Source organism: Bufo bufo, chromosome 1, assembly GCF_905171765.1.
Source record: "Bufo bufo chromosome 1, aBufBuf1.1, whole genome shotgun sequence".
In the NCBI taxonomy this organism is placed as follows: Eukaryota; Metazoa; Chordata; class Amphibia; order Anura; family Bufonidae; genus Bufo; species Bufo bufo.
Genome location: NC_053389.1, coordinates 307621029 through 307636433, shown reverse-complemented (window position 1 = coordinate 307636433; position 15405 = coordinate 307621029).

Here is a 15405-nt window from a genome sequence, read left to right as displayed (position 1 = left end):
CCAGGAACACTTGCTGGATTGCCAGATTTCATTTCATTAAAATGTATTAATGCTGGATCGCGTACCAGCAGACCTTTAAATCTGTGAAAAAGATAAATATCGGATCCGGAGAAATGGATCCGGTATCGCAATGCATTTGTCAGACGGATCCGCATCCGGAAACAAATGATATCCGTTTGCATATGGATTTCCGGATCCAGCAGGCAGACGGATTCTTCTAACGCTAGTGTGCAAGCACCCTTAGCTTAATTTTCACTTGACCAAGTTGCTGGCCATGCAGTTGCTGCCGTACCATTTAGTCGAGTCTGCTGCCTTTAGGGAGCAAATGGCATGCGCTCAGCGTCACTGGAAGATTCCTAGCCAGCATTATTTCTCCAGAAAAGCCATCCCTGCCTTGTGCTCTTATGTGGCAAGCAACGTGGGCCATTCTATGCGATTCTTGCTGTGCAGCATTGTTCACGTCACTTGGACACGTGGAGCAGCTCTTACGGTCAGGGACAGTACATGTCTTTCACGGCCCACTGGGTCAAAGCTTTTTCCGGCATCGATGAGGCAGCATCCCGGCAACGAGGCAAGGTCCTTTTGATCACCCACAATTCCTACAACACTCCCTCCTCCTCCGTTGACGCAAATTTTCCCAGGATCCTACACAAGGCACTTCTTCGCCTCCTCAGCATCCTTCTCCAGGCACGCTGGCCGATACCTAACAACAGCATGGCACAGGGTCACTCGCACTACTTCTCCTTCCTTTCACGTGTCAAGTCAAGCGTTGCCACGCCATATTGGAGCTGATCGCCTTGGGTAAGAGTAGTCACACCGGCGAGCGCTTGCTCAAGTACGTCAAGCAGCAAACATCCCGCTGGCTGTCACCCGGTAGACTCCAACTTGGCAAGGTGGTCAGCGACTTGTACAGTATATTTCATGCTATGAGGCCATGTGTCACTAAAGTACTGTAAGTGTATATCCGTACCCTTTCTACACTTGTTCGCAACAAGCTACTTTTTTCTTCCAAAAATCAACACTTGTGTGGGTAGGCATTCTGAACCTGTCAAGGCATAGTTTTTGGACGCTAGGTTCCCCCCCAAGCACGTTTTTTTTTTTTTTAAATCCCATAACACCATATGTGTTTAAACATCATCTGCCCCGATAAGGGACAATTTTTGGAAGCTTTGGAATATGAAACACGCTATATGTTAATGCCATCAAACGTGTGTTTACCCATAGCTATGTATTATCATTTACTATTGCTGTTATTGCAAGAATTTGGATAGGGAACAATTTTTTTCCTTAAAATTATGGATCCTAAGAGGCTAGAGGTGGTCTATACCACTTGTCAGGGCAATTGGGGCAACTTCAGTTCAGCACTAATTAATTTGTGTCCGAACTGAATTTTTTAAAAATTCTCCTAACCTGAACCGAACCTTGAGTGGTTCACTCATCTTTAGTTTCTCCATTGGTGCAGATAACACTAGGACCGCTGTTACTTGCTCTGCATTGGAGGTGTGGCTGACTCCACTGGTCATGCACTCCTAACTAACCTGTCTGTCTGATTTTAATTAGTGCAAGTATAAAGCTGTAGCCTGTTCTCACTGAATTTAATGGAGGCCATTTGGCACCAGGAGAGTGAAAATACAGAGTGGGCTCAGCATGCATGTGGAACCTGCATTTATCCAGTTTAATTGAGGCCACTGTGGCACCAAAAGATGTATAATACAGTGCATAGTACATTTATAATGTAGCATTAGCATCAGGACCGTTTCTGCCATGATGTGAGATGAGAATCTCGCCTCATGCGGCAGTTTTTACTATTTTTGATGGGGCGGCTTCCACCCAGCAGTTAAACACTGCTGGTGGATGCCTCCAGTGTCTCCTTAAGCTGCGCCCCCCCCCACCCTTCTCTGGAGTGCTGGGAGCTGCGGTCCTGTCACTCAACGCTCAGCTCCCTGTGCTCCTCCCCTCATTTAGGCGGGCGGCGCACAGAATGGTGAAGAAAGGAGACTTCTTCCTGCTCCACCATTCAGCCTGCAGACACAGATCCCTCTGCCAGCCTGTGTGGGAGGAGCCTGAAACCCGGGAATCTGCCTATGCTCCTTCCACACAAGACTGCAGAGTGTCTGCAGGGGAGAGAGGACTGTGAGCTTCAGGAACTGGACAAGGTGAGTAGGTACTGTGTTTTTTTGTTGTGCTTTTTTTTTAAACACATAGAGGGCATTACTACTACCAAGGGGGCACATAGGAGAGGGATTTACTACTACAAAGGGGCACAGAGAGCATTACTGTTATAAGGGGGTCACATAGGGCATAACTACTATAAAGGGGGCACAGAGGGCATTACTACTACAAAGGAGACACAGAGGGCATTACTACCATAAAGGGACACAGAGAGCATTAATACTATAAAGGGGGCACAGAGGGTATTACTACTATAAAGGGGCCAGAGAGGGTATTACTACTGTGAAGGGGTCACAGTGGGCAGTACTACTATGAATGGGGCACTATAACCCTTATTACTATGAAGGGGACACAATGGGCATTACTACTATGAAGGAGGCACAATGAACATTACTATTATGAAGAGGGCCCAGAGTGCAATACTAATTGAAGGGGGCGCAAAGAGGGCATAACTACTGTGAGAAGGCATAATTATTATGGGGGCACAGAGTGGATATTACTACTGTAAAGGGGGCACAATGGGCATTACTATTGTGAAGGGGCCACAGAGTGCATTACTATTGTGAAGGGGGCACAAAGAGGGTATTACCACTGCAAAGGGAGCACAGATGTGTCTGTCCCTGTGTGTGTGTGTGTGTGTGTGTGTGTGTGTGTGTCTGTCACCATTACCATGCCCACAGTGTTCCTATGTCTTGACACAGCAACATCAGGGCATTCTGTGTGGGGCAAGAAGAAGAAGAAGGAAGAGGAGGCAGCGCCGGCAGCATGGAGTCGCGTGGGGAGGCATACTAAGGACATAGGTAAGAATACCACATGATCTGCATTAGTGTTATCTGTGGTTTTACATAGGACTGTGAGTAACACTACCACATTATCAGCACTAGTGTTATCTGTGGTTTTACATAGGATTACATAGGACTGCAGGTAACACTACTACATTTTCTGTACTCATATAGCCATTACTGTGTTATCTGTGCTGTTAAACAGGACTGCAGGTAACATATACTACAGTATCTGTACTCAAAGATTTATCACTGTGTTACCTGTGGTGTTACATAGAGCTGCAGGTAAAAACAACATTATCTGTACTTGTACCTCCCCAGATCTGGCAGGACAGTCTCAGAGTTCGGTGGCTAGTTGGCTTTCATACTATTTTTTAATAGGTGGGGGTGTCATTAAAATTTTTGCCTCAGGCAGCAGAAGAGCTAGAATCGGCCCTGATTAGCATTAGTATATTTTCTATAGTGAGTATGGAACTATTGTATTTACTTTGCTATTAAAATGTGCAGAGTGCTATTGCATTGTATTTGTTTTAGCTGAATGATTCCCTGGCTTCATGGTTTTTCAGCTGCTCCTTCTTTATACTTTTCTTTATACTTCCTGACTCACCTGCCATATTCCCCTATTTTTATTTGAGGGATTATTTGTTATTAATTTTCTTCTGCCTCTATAACTTGTTGCTTCACTACCTCTGACTCTTTTTTCTCCATTTGCATGAATTAAAAAAAATCCCCTCATGTATGCTTTAAGAGCATCACAAATAATACCTACATCTCCATGTGAACTATTTAGTTCCCATAAGTCAGGATTAGAGATGAAAGAATCGAAGCTGACGAAAAATTTGATTTGCACTGAAGCCAAATTTCTTTGCTCTTCATGGTAATAAATTGCATTTTTTCCTACAATGGCTACTGCACGTATGAGGACATGGAGAAAAAAGCTCTGGGGAGGGGGATCACCCATAATGCCATGCATGCAGCCAATCAGCTGCCAGCCAGCCCTGTGATGTCACAGCCCTATAAATAGCAGCAGCCATCTTAGATTCTGCCATTTACCAGTGTACTTAGTGCAGGGAGAGACATCTACAGGCACTAGGGACAGTGTTAGAAAAACTGCTTTGTGCTAAAAAAAAATGATTTACAAGTGTAGGGAAAGATTATTCAAGGTGTAGGGAAAGGATAGGGAGGAATCATCCCACAGCATTTATGTTGAAAAGGGTTCAGTACGGGAGGTTACAGCCTGGGTAATAGGAACAATCCTATTACACCTTGCAGCACTGACTGGGGATTCAAATTGCCATTATACAGCTCTGTAATTCCAGCAAACCGTTATTAGGGTGCAAATGCTGACTGATACAGGCATTACCAGGGTTTATTACAAGGCAATATTTCTACATCTTATTTGCCCTTATGCGGTGCAATTATATGTTCTAAAGCATTTTTTGGCCTGTATTAGTGGGGAAAAAAGGGCTTATTAGCCGTTGTTTGGTGAAGTGCTAAAATTACAGCCCTTTTTGTCATGTATTAGTGGCAAAAGTAAAATACATTTGCCGCTCTGCGGTGCAGTTATCTCTTCTAAAGCCTTTTGTGATGTGTATTAGCGGAAAAAAATATATATATATATTTGCCGCTCAGGGGTGCAGTTATTTGTTTTAAAGCGTTTTGTGGCATGTGTTAGTGGAAAAAGAAAAATATATATTTGCCGGTCAGCAGTGCAGTTATCTGTTGTAAACGATGGGGAGTGGGGAAAACCCCCCAACGTACAATGTCAGGTATAAAGGGGAAGCAGCTAGGCCAGGACGCCGGAATAAGGGAGCAGGTCACCTCCTAAAGCGTCCCTAATCCTCACCCTAACTCCTCATCGTATGAGTGGACCTGGATGGTAGGACGGCTCATACCAGGATACCTTTGCCCCTGAGTCGCCCTGATAATCCCTTGCATAGGAGCAGGGGAGAGACGACCTGTTCTTCCCAGGAGTCTCACATGGCCTAGCAGCAGGGAAAGGAAAAGACCATATGCAGCAACAGAGTCGGCAGGTAAGAACACCAGAAACACCCTTAACTGCCGCTGCCACCACGACTGGAAGCCGTGCATAAGAACAGGTGCCCACACACCAAATAGGACACCGTGCAAACAAAACCACACACAGGTATCCAGCACTCCTAATACTGCCTAGGCCCCATACAGCAAGGTGCACTGCAGCCGCAAGCAGCACTGCATACAGTCTTATGGTTCACCCCTCCAGGAAACCAACCCCCTTCCGGAGGTACAACGCACACAGGGTAACGTCTTGCACACATGTAGGGACAAACACCAACAACATCCCACATGTAACAACAAACACGACGTACAACAAACCCTGAACATAAACCCACACCAAACATACAAATGAGGTTGGTTACATAGAGGATAAGGGAGACAAAGGAATGACATTGCAGATGACATCGATGTCCTACAAGGTGGCCCTCAAGGACTGGGCAGATAGAACACCCTGGACTGGAGCAGAGCTCCAGCACCAACGACAGCTGAAGTACAACTGACTCCAGCCAGGAAGCCACAGGAGATAAAAGCCAAGTGACCACACCCAGTCAGGGAGTTAACCCTTACAGCACCAGACTGAGGGAGGCTACAACTTAAAGAGGAAGTGCACACACCAGCCAACACGTTACCAACGACAACTGCAAGTCTGGCAAAAGTGTCACGGCGCACACAGTGTGTTAGCGGAAAAAGAAAAAAATATATTTGCCGTTCAGCGGTGGAGTTACATACTCTAAAGCCCTTTTTGCCCTGTATTAGTGGCAAAAGAAAAATATATTCGCCGTTTAGCATTGCACTTATATGTTGAAAAGCCTTGTGTTGTGTAAAAGTGGAAAAAAATAAGGGTCTATTTGCCATTCAGCAGTGCAGTTATATGTGGTAAAGCCCTTTTGGCAGTATGGACCAAATTACATAGTGGTGAAATTTTTTATGTGAAACAGGCTTTTTTTCAGTAACATTGATGGGTGATTGTGGGCCTCCTTTTGCTGTATGGACCGAATTACGTCATACCAATGCCTGATGCATCAGACTAGATCATCCATGGGGCCACACCAACACTTCGACAAAAGAGACCAGTTTCTTCTGGCTACCTGTCTCAGCTACTATTCTGATGCTGTCACCTGCCTGATGCCACACATCTGATGCCAAGTGCTCCTTATTTCACCCACCATCTTAAGCTGGTACTGGTATTGCCACCCACCTTCACACTATGTCATCTTGCCACTCTGTCGCCTCCTGATGCTGCTGCCACCTCCACACTATGTCACCTTGCCACTCTGTGATCTCCTGATGCAGCTGCTACCTCAACAATATGTCGCCTTGCCACTCCGTTGCCTCCTGATACTGCCGCCACCTCCACACTATGTCACCTTGCTACTCTGTGGCCTCCTCATGCTGCCGCCACCTCCACACTCTGTCATTGTGGCACTCTGCGGCCTCCTGATGCTGCCACCACCTACATACTCTGTCATTGGGACACTCTGTGGTCTCCTCATGCTGCTTCCACCTCACCACTTTGTCATAGGGCCAATCTGTGGACTTTTCATGCTGTTCCCACTCTCCCCACTTCATGACTGGGCCACTATTTAGCCTTTTTGGCTTGGCTGACATCATCATTTATTTGACACTTCTTCTGATCTGTCCGAAGGAAGGTAAAATGAGACGCACAATGGGTCCTTTCTGTGTAGCAGCTGAAAGGCCTGTATGGTCCCATCAGAATTGGCTCATGATTTGGTAGCTAAAAGCAGGAGTGGGTACAAAACACAGAAGACTTACAAATATTCCGTTCACGTGTCATCTCTGTTTTGGATCCACTCCTGTTTTTTATGGCATTAGCAATACTGATGGATTACTGACCAAATGCTCACCGAGTGAAGGTGGTTGCTCCACAGACAGGATCCGTTTATTGTGGGTTATTGTCTGATAGATCAGAGGAAGGGCGAAATCATCAGTGACGTCAACACAAACTTACTGCTGACACCCTCTCCACTCTCTGGGAAGCTCTACTTGTATAAGTGTTTAATAGAACAGGTTCTGTAGACATCTATGTGGAATCAGCTGACAACGGTGTTAAAGGAGTGTGCTTCTTCTTGGAGCTAACATCGACCTGTAAGGCTGAGTTCATACTTGAGTTATTTGCTCAGTTTTGGCCCATGAATGCTCAAATAAGTGAAGTGTGCTGTGATTCTAAGGGTGACGCCTGTCATCTGCATGTCATCCGGACTCACAGTATTATTTCACTACTAAAGCAGACTCCCTATGCGTGTTACTGCAAGGCACAGTGTTTTACACCACTTTAAAGACTATCTGCAGCCATGAAATAGACGTTTTTTTAACGAAATTTGCCACAAATATATTCACATCGAACCAAATTTTTTCCCAAAAAATTCTGCAAATCAAATTTTTGTAAAATTCTCTCATCTTTAGTCAGGATCTCACCTACAATATTTAGATCTTCCTTATTTTTTCTTAACCAAAAGGGATTGATCTTGATAAGATATTCCTCTATCTATATCTTGTTTTAGTTGTATTACCAAAGGGACGTGGTCTGAAAGACCTCGAGGGTTGCAGTTTTTTGTAATTTTTCTCTCCACCCATCTATCCACCCTGTCTCTTCAGCTTCCCAAATACTGTCTTGAACTCATCCCGCCCCATTTCTCTTTTTATCTTTTACAACAAAATCCATTTTAGTATTCATAACTTTATTTAAATCTCCATTAAAAATATTGCACCCTTTTTCATATTTATCTAAATTACTCTGAATTTCTGAGGATGACTCTGGGAATAAATGTAAACTCACAATTACCATCTATTTCCCCTCCAACCAACAGTGCAGATTTACGTATTGACTCTGCGAATCAACTTCATAGAATATTTCGTTATAATTCACATTTTTATTTATAAAGATGCTAACTCCTCTGGCATAAGCTGAATATGTAGCATGAGAAACACTCCCCACCCAGTATCTCATCAGTAATGTAGTCGTAGATGTTTATCTCTTGGTTGAGTTTGATGGACTTATGTCTTTTTTCAACTGTATTAACTATGTAGCTATGTAAAGATGTTTCTTGTAAACATAAAGGGGGTTATTTATTTATATAGGCGCATTTCAGGTGCAGATTGGGCATAAAAGTTAGTTGCGTTGCAATCTGTGACTTTTCCCCGCTCACGCCAGGTCTAAAAAAGTGGGCATGGCATGGGTGGGGAAGAGGATGGGCCAGCAGGCACATCTCATTCATCATTTTCTACACCTGGTTTAGGCATAGAAATTGGCCAGAATATAAGCCAGTTAGGAAGCTGGCTTACATTTAGAGGCAGCGCTGGATGTGCCAAAGCTTTGTAGATTGGCTGCCACAAAGCTTAACCAAAAGAAGGAGTACAATCTTTTTCTGATTCTATTTTCCAATTGGATCTGCTGAAGCCGTTTTATGTGCAGAAATATAGCCTTTGTGCCTATGTCTATGTTAAAATACCCTTTGCTTATTTTTTTATTTTTTATTTTTGAACAATCATTTTTATTGAGAGGATTTTTAAAAGTGCAAAGTATCTCAGTAGAGCTCAACTCGTAGATTGAGTCCTTGATAGATGTTTACAATGCTCCAGTTATATTAACAATAGTAATACTAATGAAAAAAATATATATATAAAAGGAGGTAGGAAAATAGGGGAAAGGGAGGGATGGGGGGGTGAGGCAAGGGAGGGAAGAAGGGGTTTGTAAATGATTACTACTAGAGAATTGTAACAATCAAAAGGAAGAAATAATAATTGTTACTGTATATAACATGGCATAAAGATAAATAATTATCTTGCATCGTGAGTGGAAGGATCACTTAAAAGTACTCCATTGTTCTACAGTTATAAGTATCTAGACATTAGTTATATCTGTAAGGCATACTATGGTTGCATCGGGCTCAAAAACTCATTGGAGACTTAAAGGTTACATTACAAATGTTCTTTGATAAGCCAGGTCTCCCATCTCCTCCGGAAAGCTGCTTTGGAATTACGCTAATAGATGAGGCCCAAGAATTTTCATACCAGCAATTGTTGTTGACTGATCTGATGATTCTATTGATGTTTGCTATTACGTTAGATTTCCAGCATAATGCAATTTTTTGCCTTGTTGATATTAAAAAGTGCATTATTGTTGCTCTATATTCAAAGGCAAAATCATTTAATCCAATTGATAATAAGGCTAGTTCTGGAACCGGAGGGTTTGGGAATTGGCAGACTTCCGAGAGGAGAGAAAAGACACTCCCCCAGAGTTTCTGTACCTAAGCGCATGACCACCATATATAAATGTAAGAACCTTCTGATGCTTGACATATCTAGCAGGTAGAAGAGCAGTCTGGGAATATATTATTGAGATATTGGGGAGAATAATACGATCTGTATAATATTTTTCTGGAGTTTTCTATATGACCAGCACATTTGGAGTCTATAGAGGTAGCAGAGTAAGCTGTTTTCCATTGATCTGGGGAAAAGTTTTGTTCTAAGTCTATTTGACATATATCTATTAGACGGGTTAAGGGGTCTATTGGTGGAGATTTTAGAATTTGGTATTCTTGGTTATCCCTTTGTCAGATAATCTTGCAGACGTGATTCTTTCATGGAAGTCAAGCGAAATAGGATTAATGTTGGTGTGATCTTATGAGAAAAAAAGATGGCGTACCTGTAGAAATTTGTTGAAATCTTTGCTAGGGATATTAACCCATAGAGGACCTGCGCCGTATATGTACACCGCAGATGTCCGTGACTTAAGGACCAGCGCCGTACATGTATACGCGGAAGGGGTCCGGCAGTCACTGATAGCCGGACCCCTGCAGCATGTGCCGGCATCGGGTGAAATCACCAATGCCGGCGCATTAACCCTTGATGTGCCGCGGTCAGCGCTGACCGCGGCACATGCGATGTCCTTGCGGGTATCAGAGCTGCCATCGGGTCCCTGTGCTGCTGTGACGGGGATCCAATGACATGGAAGGCAGCACGATGCCTTCCTTAGGCATCATGGCTGCCTTCCAGGAGAGCTTGTGAGATCCATCCCCCTGGATCTCACAGGCAGGAAGGCTGTAAGTGTATTACAGTGTGTAATACACTTACAGCCAATGCATGACAATACTTTTGTATTATAAAGGGGATCAGACCCCCAAGAGTTGAAGTCCGAGAGTGGGACAAAATATAAAGTGAAAAAAAAAGTGAAAAAAAATAACGTTTTCCCCAAAGAAAATGAAACATTTGAAGTAAAAAAAAAAAAAAAAAAATATATATATATATATATATATATATCCTTTTGCCAAAATAAAGAGGAATTTTTTTTAAAAAAAATAAGGGAGAAAAGAAAAGTACCTATATTAGGTATTGCCGTGTTCGTATCGATAAAACTATTACATGACCTAACCCCTCAGATGAACACTATCAAAAAAATAAAATAAAAACTGTGCTAAATAAAAAAAATTTGGTCACCTTACATCACTAAAAGTGCAACACCAAGCGATCAGAAAGGTGTATACCCCCCAAAATTGTACCAATCTAACCGTTACCTTATCTTGAAAAAAATGAGCCCTGAACTATGGCTCAGAATATGGAGACAATAAAACATAGTTTTTTTGGTTTAAAAAATGTTGTTATTGTGTAAAACTTAAGTAAATAAAAAATGTATTAGGTATCTCCGCGTCCATAATAACCTGCTCTATAAAAATATCACATGACCTAACCCCTCAGGTGAATACTGTAAAAAAAAAAATATATATATGTAAAAAAGCCATTTTTTGTCACCTTACATCACAAAAAGTGTAATAGCAAGCGATCAAAAAGTCATTCGCACCCCAAAAAAGTGCCAATCAAACCGTCATCTCATCCCACAAAAATCATACCCTACTTAAGACAATCGCCCAAAAACTGAAAAAACTATGGCTCTCAGACTATGGAGAAACTAAAACATGATTTTTTTGTTTCGAAAATGAAATCATTGGGTAAAACTTATACAAATATAAAAAAGGAGATATATTAGGTATTGCCACGTCCGTAATAACCTGCTCTATAAAAAATATCACATGACCTAACCCCTCATATATATATATATATATATATGTGTAAAAAAGCCATTTTTTGTCACCTTACATCACAAAAAGTGTTATAACAAGCGATCAAAAAGTCATATGCACCCTATAATAGTACCAATCAAACCATCATCTCATCCCCAAAAAAAGAGCCCCTAAACAAGACAGTCACCCAAAAAATAAATAAAGCTACAGCTTTCAGAATGTGACACAAGAAAATATATATTTTTTAAAAATGCTTCGTTATGTAAAACTGAAACAAATAACCAAAAAAAGTCGCGTATTGTCTCGTCCGTAACAACCTGCTCTATAAAAATACCACATGATCTAACCTGTCAGATGAATGTTGTAAATAACAAAAAAAAATGTTACTAAAACAGCTATTTCTTGTTAACTTGCCTTACAAAAAGTGTAATATAGAGCAACCAAAAATCATATGTACCCTAAAATAGTACCAACAAAACTGACACTTTATCCCGTAGTTTCCAAAATGTGGTCACTTTCCACTCTATGGGTGCATCAGGGGGGCTTCAAATGGGACATAGTGTCAAAAAACCAGCCCAGTAAAATCTGAATTCCAAAAACCGTATGGCGTTCCTTTCCTTCTGTGCAATGCCGTGTGCCCGTACAACAGTTTATGACCACATATGGGGTGTTTCTGTAAACTACAGAATCAGGGGCATAGCGGCAGACTGTGATGGCCGCATAGTCAGGAGCTCTCTGTACTAGATCCTCTACAGCACCAGCATACGATAGCCGACGGACGAAAAGATGGTCAAGATCGGGCACCCCAGACCCGGAGATTCCTCCTCTACCAGCAAAGCGTCTAATAACAGCGGAGACATGGACAAATTCATAAAAAAGCCGCAGAGCCCAAGATGGCGCCGAACCTGCCACAAAAGGTGAGCGAGCGCACCGCTGACCTCTCTGAAGGAGAGAGCGATACAGAAGATTCTCACGGCAAAACTGCGCTCCCCATCACACGTCGCTTTCTAAAGCAGTCACTCACCAAAGCGATGGAGCAAATATTGAGTGAGCTCATGGCCCTCCGCCATGATATGCACCATATAGGTGACCGGGTGGTGTCCCTTGAAACGCGCCAAGCCGCAGTACTCGATCATCAAAATGCAATTGCATCCTCCCTGCAGAAATGCTGCACTTACCTCAATGACCTGCACAATGCTCTGGAGGATCAAGAGAACAGGGGACGCAGAAATAACCTGCGTTTCAGGGGGATACCAGAATCTGTTGCTGCGACTGACATACCTGGAGCTATGTCTGCAATTTGCTGCTCCCTGCTGGGTCCAGACTACCAATCTGAAATTATCATTGAACGCGCTCATAGAGCATTGAGACGCAAACCTAAGAACTCAGAACCTCCCAGAGATGTGATCTGCAGGTTCCTTAATTTTCAAGTTAAAGCAGCGGTTTTGAAGGCTGACAGGAACCATGAAAACCTAACATTTGAAGAGGCTTCCATTACGATCTATCAAGACCTGGCTCCCTCAACATTAAAGAAACGCAGAACCTTGAAGCCCCTAAGGGCAAATAAAATCCCATATAGATGGACTTTTCGATTCGGAATATCTTTCTTCCATGCGGGACGTCGCCTTAACATATCCACATTTAATGATCTGATCGGAGTCTATGATCATTTACAGATACCCCCATTGGAAGTTGAAAATTGGGAAATGTATCAAGACCTAACAGAGCTGCCAGAACTGCCGAAGATCTCTCCATTTGAACTGCCACGTACCCCAAAGGCCCAAAAGTTTAAGCAGAGGAATACGCAATTAACCCCATAGAGACTGGCTCTAATTTCACAGTCACTTAGTTAAACCATCTTGGCTTCTTTCTACCCTTCCCCCCCCTTCTTTACCTCTGACTTACCCTTTCCCTAACCACCTTACCTTCCCTCCTCCCTATCAGTTAATTGCTACTGTTTCTCCTCCTTTTACCATCATACCCCTTCCCTACTATACCTGAATTTCCCCCCCTCCCCTTATAACTTCTGTGCCGTCTGTCTGAAAGCCTCATTTCAGAGGCTCCTAACTAGTGCATAGGGGGTCGCAACAGGGTTGATTAACCATTTCCCCCCTTGAGATCCCCACCTCAAGTTCCAATATATCTAATTTTGATGGGAAATGTTTCTTAGTACATTTCTGGTTTTGTTATAGGTTTATTTTCTGTTATATTTTTTCTTTGTTAATTCACACTCAGAGAGTACTGTGGTATTATGACTATAAATATATGATTGTGACTTACAGGCATCTGATTCTTCTCGAGGCCGCCTATCACTTCCACATTCCCCCCTATGGTTGGGACCTACAGCATTCTGTCCAAATCCCCTCTCATCTGTTACATAATCACCCATGACAGATTTCAAACTCGCATCCTTCAATGTGAAGGCACTCAGATCCCCTTCCAAAAGATCCCAAATCCTCTCTCTTTTATGGAAAAAGAGCTGTTCAGTAATTTTTCTCCAAGAGACCCACTATAGACATGGTAAATTCCCAGACCTTTCCCACTCTAGGTTTCCAGAGTGGTTCCATTGTGGTTTAGATGGAGCAGCCTCGAGGGGAGTCAGCATTGGCTTTCGAAAAAATGTCCCCTTTCAATATTCTACCCATATTTCAGACCCAGAGGGAAGACATATCATCCTGAAGGGTCTTATTGGCCATAAGATGTTCACCCTTGTAAATGTCTACTCCCCTAACTCTGACCAAGTCCCTTGGCTCCTTTCAGTCTTGTCTCTGGTTGAATCCATCCGTGAGGGTATATTAATCTTAGCAGGCGATTTTAACCTTGCTTGACACCCTCTAGTGGATACATCCTCCAAAAAATCCTCTACATCAGTTAAACTTCTGAAGAAGGTTAAAACTAAACTACATATAATGGGCCTGATTGATATATGGAGATGTATGAACCCTTCTACTATTGACTATACTTTTTATTCTGCTCCAGGTCAATCATATAGCAGAATTGATTATATCTTTGTACCCAAAGACTTCCTGCATCAAAGCATGGACCCTGAAATTGGAAATATTACCATCACAGACCACTCTCCGATTTTCTGTACCTTCCGCCCTTTACCTGAGTCTGGTAAGTCCCCCTCTTGGAGACTTAATGAGTCCATATTGAGCGACGATGTCCACATAAAACATTTTTCCTCTCTCCTAGAACAATATTTAAATTCCAATGACACCCCTGACATTTCCCCACAAGTACTATGGGATGCCCACAAAGCATTTATTCGAGGCCATTTCATCAGCAAATGCTCCTATTTAAAAAAAAAAAAAAAAACAAGCAGATAGACAACTTTCATCCCTATTAGACCGTATTCATGTCTTGGAAACGTTACATAAACAAACCCTCAACCCTCAACACCTAGCTGATCACTCAACTCTTAGATCCCAACTTAAAAACCTACTTAACAAAAAATCTCCCAAATATTACCTCTCCTTCCAACATAAATTCTATGCCCATGGTAATAAAGCCTCGAAATTCATGATGAATAGCATTAAACGCAAAAAAACTGCCAGGTATGTAACCTCAATTAACTCCCCCCAAGGTCACCAACTTTTCTCGCCTGAGTCTATTGCTGAACAATTTTGCCTATTTTACAAAGACCTTTACAATTTGCCTCCTCCCTCCGACACTTTGCCCAAAAAAGATATAAAATTGCTCACTGAATCATTTTTAGACTCACTAAACCTGCCAGCCCTATCCCCTTCCCAAAGTGAGGACCTGTCAAAACCATTTTCCATTACTGAACTTACTTTAGCTCTCAGAAGTTCTCCAAAAGGCAAATATCCCGGGCCTGACGGGCTTTCAACTATCTATTACTCCACCTTCCAGACAACTTTACTTCCTTACTTGTTACGTGTGTGTAATTTAACCCTACAAAACTGTCCCCTTTCCACAAGCATGACAATTGCTATGATCACAATCATACCTAAAGAGGGCAAAGATCCCAATCTTTCTGCTAATTATCGCCCCATATCCCTCTTAAATATTGACCTGAAGCTTCTAGCAAAGATGCTTGCAACGAGTATCCAGTCCCTTCTCCCGGACCTGATACACCCTGATCAGGTAGGCTTTGTTAAAGGCCGGGAAGGTAAGGACAATACAACTAAAATACTAGACGCACTTTACTATTCCACACACAAAAAACTGCCTTTGGTTCTCCTGGGTACCGAGCGGAAAAAGCTTTTGACCGTATAGATTGGTCTTACATTAAACTCACTCTACTCAAATTCAACTTCCCTGCTCCATATGTACATGCCATTTTTGCAATGTACAATAATGCTTCCGCCTCGGTCCTAGTGAACAACCTTACTTCTTCCAGTTTCCGGATTAAA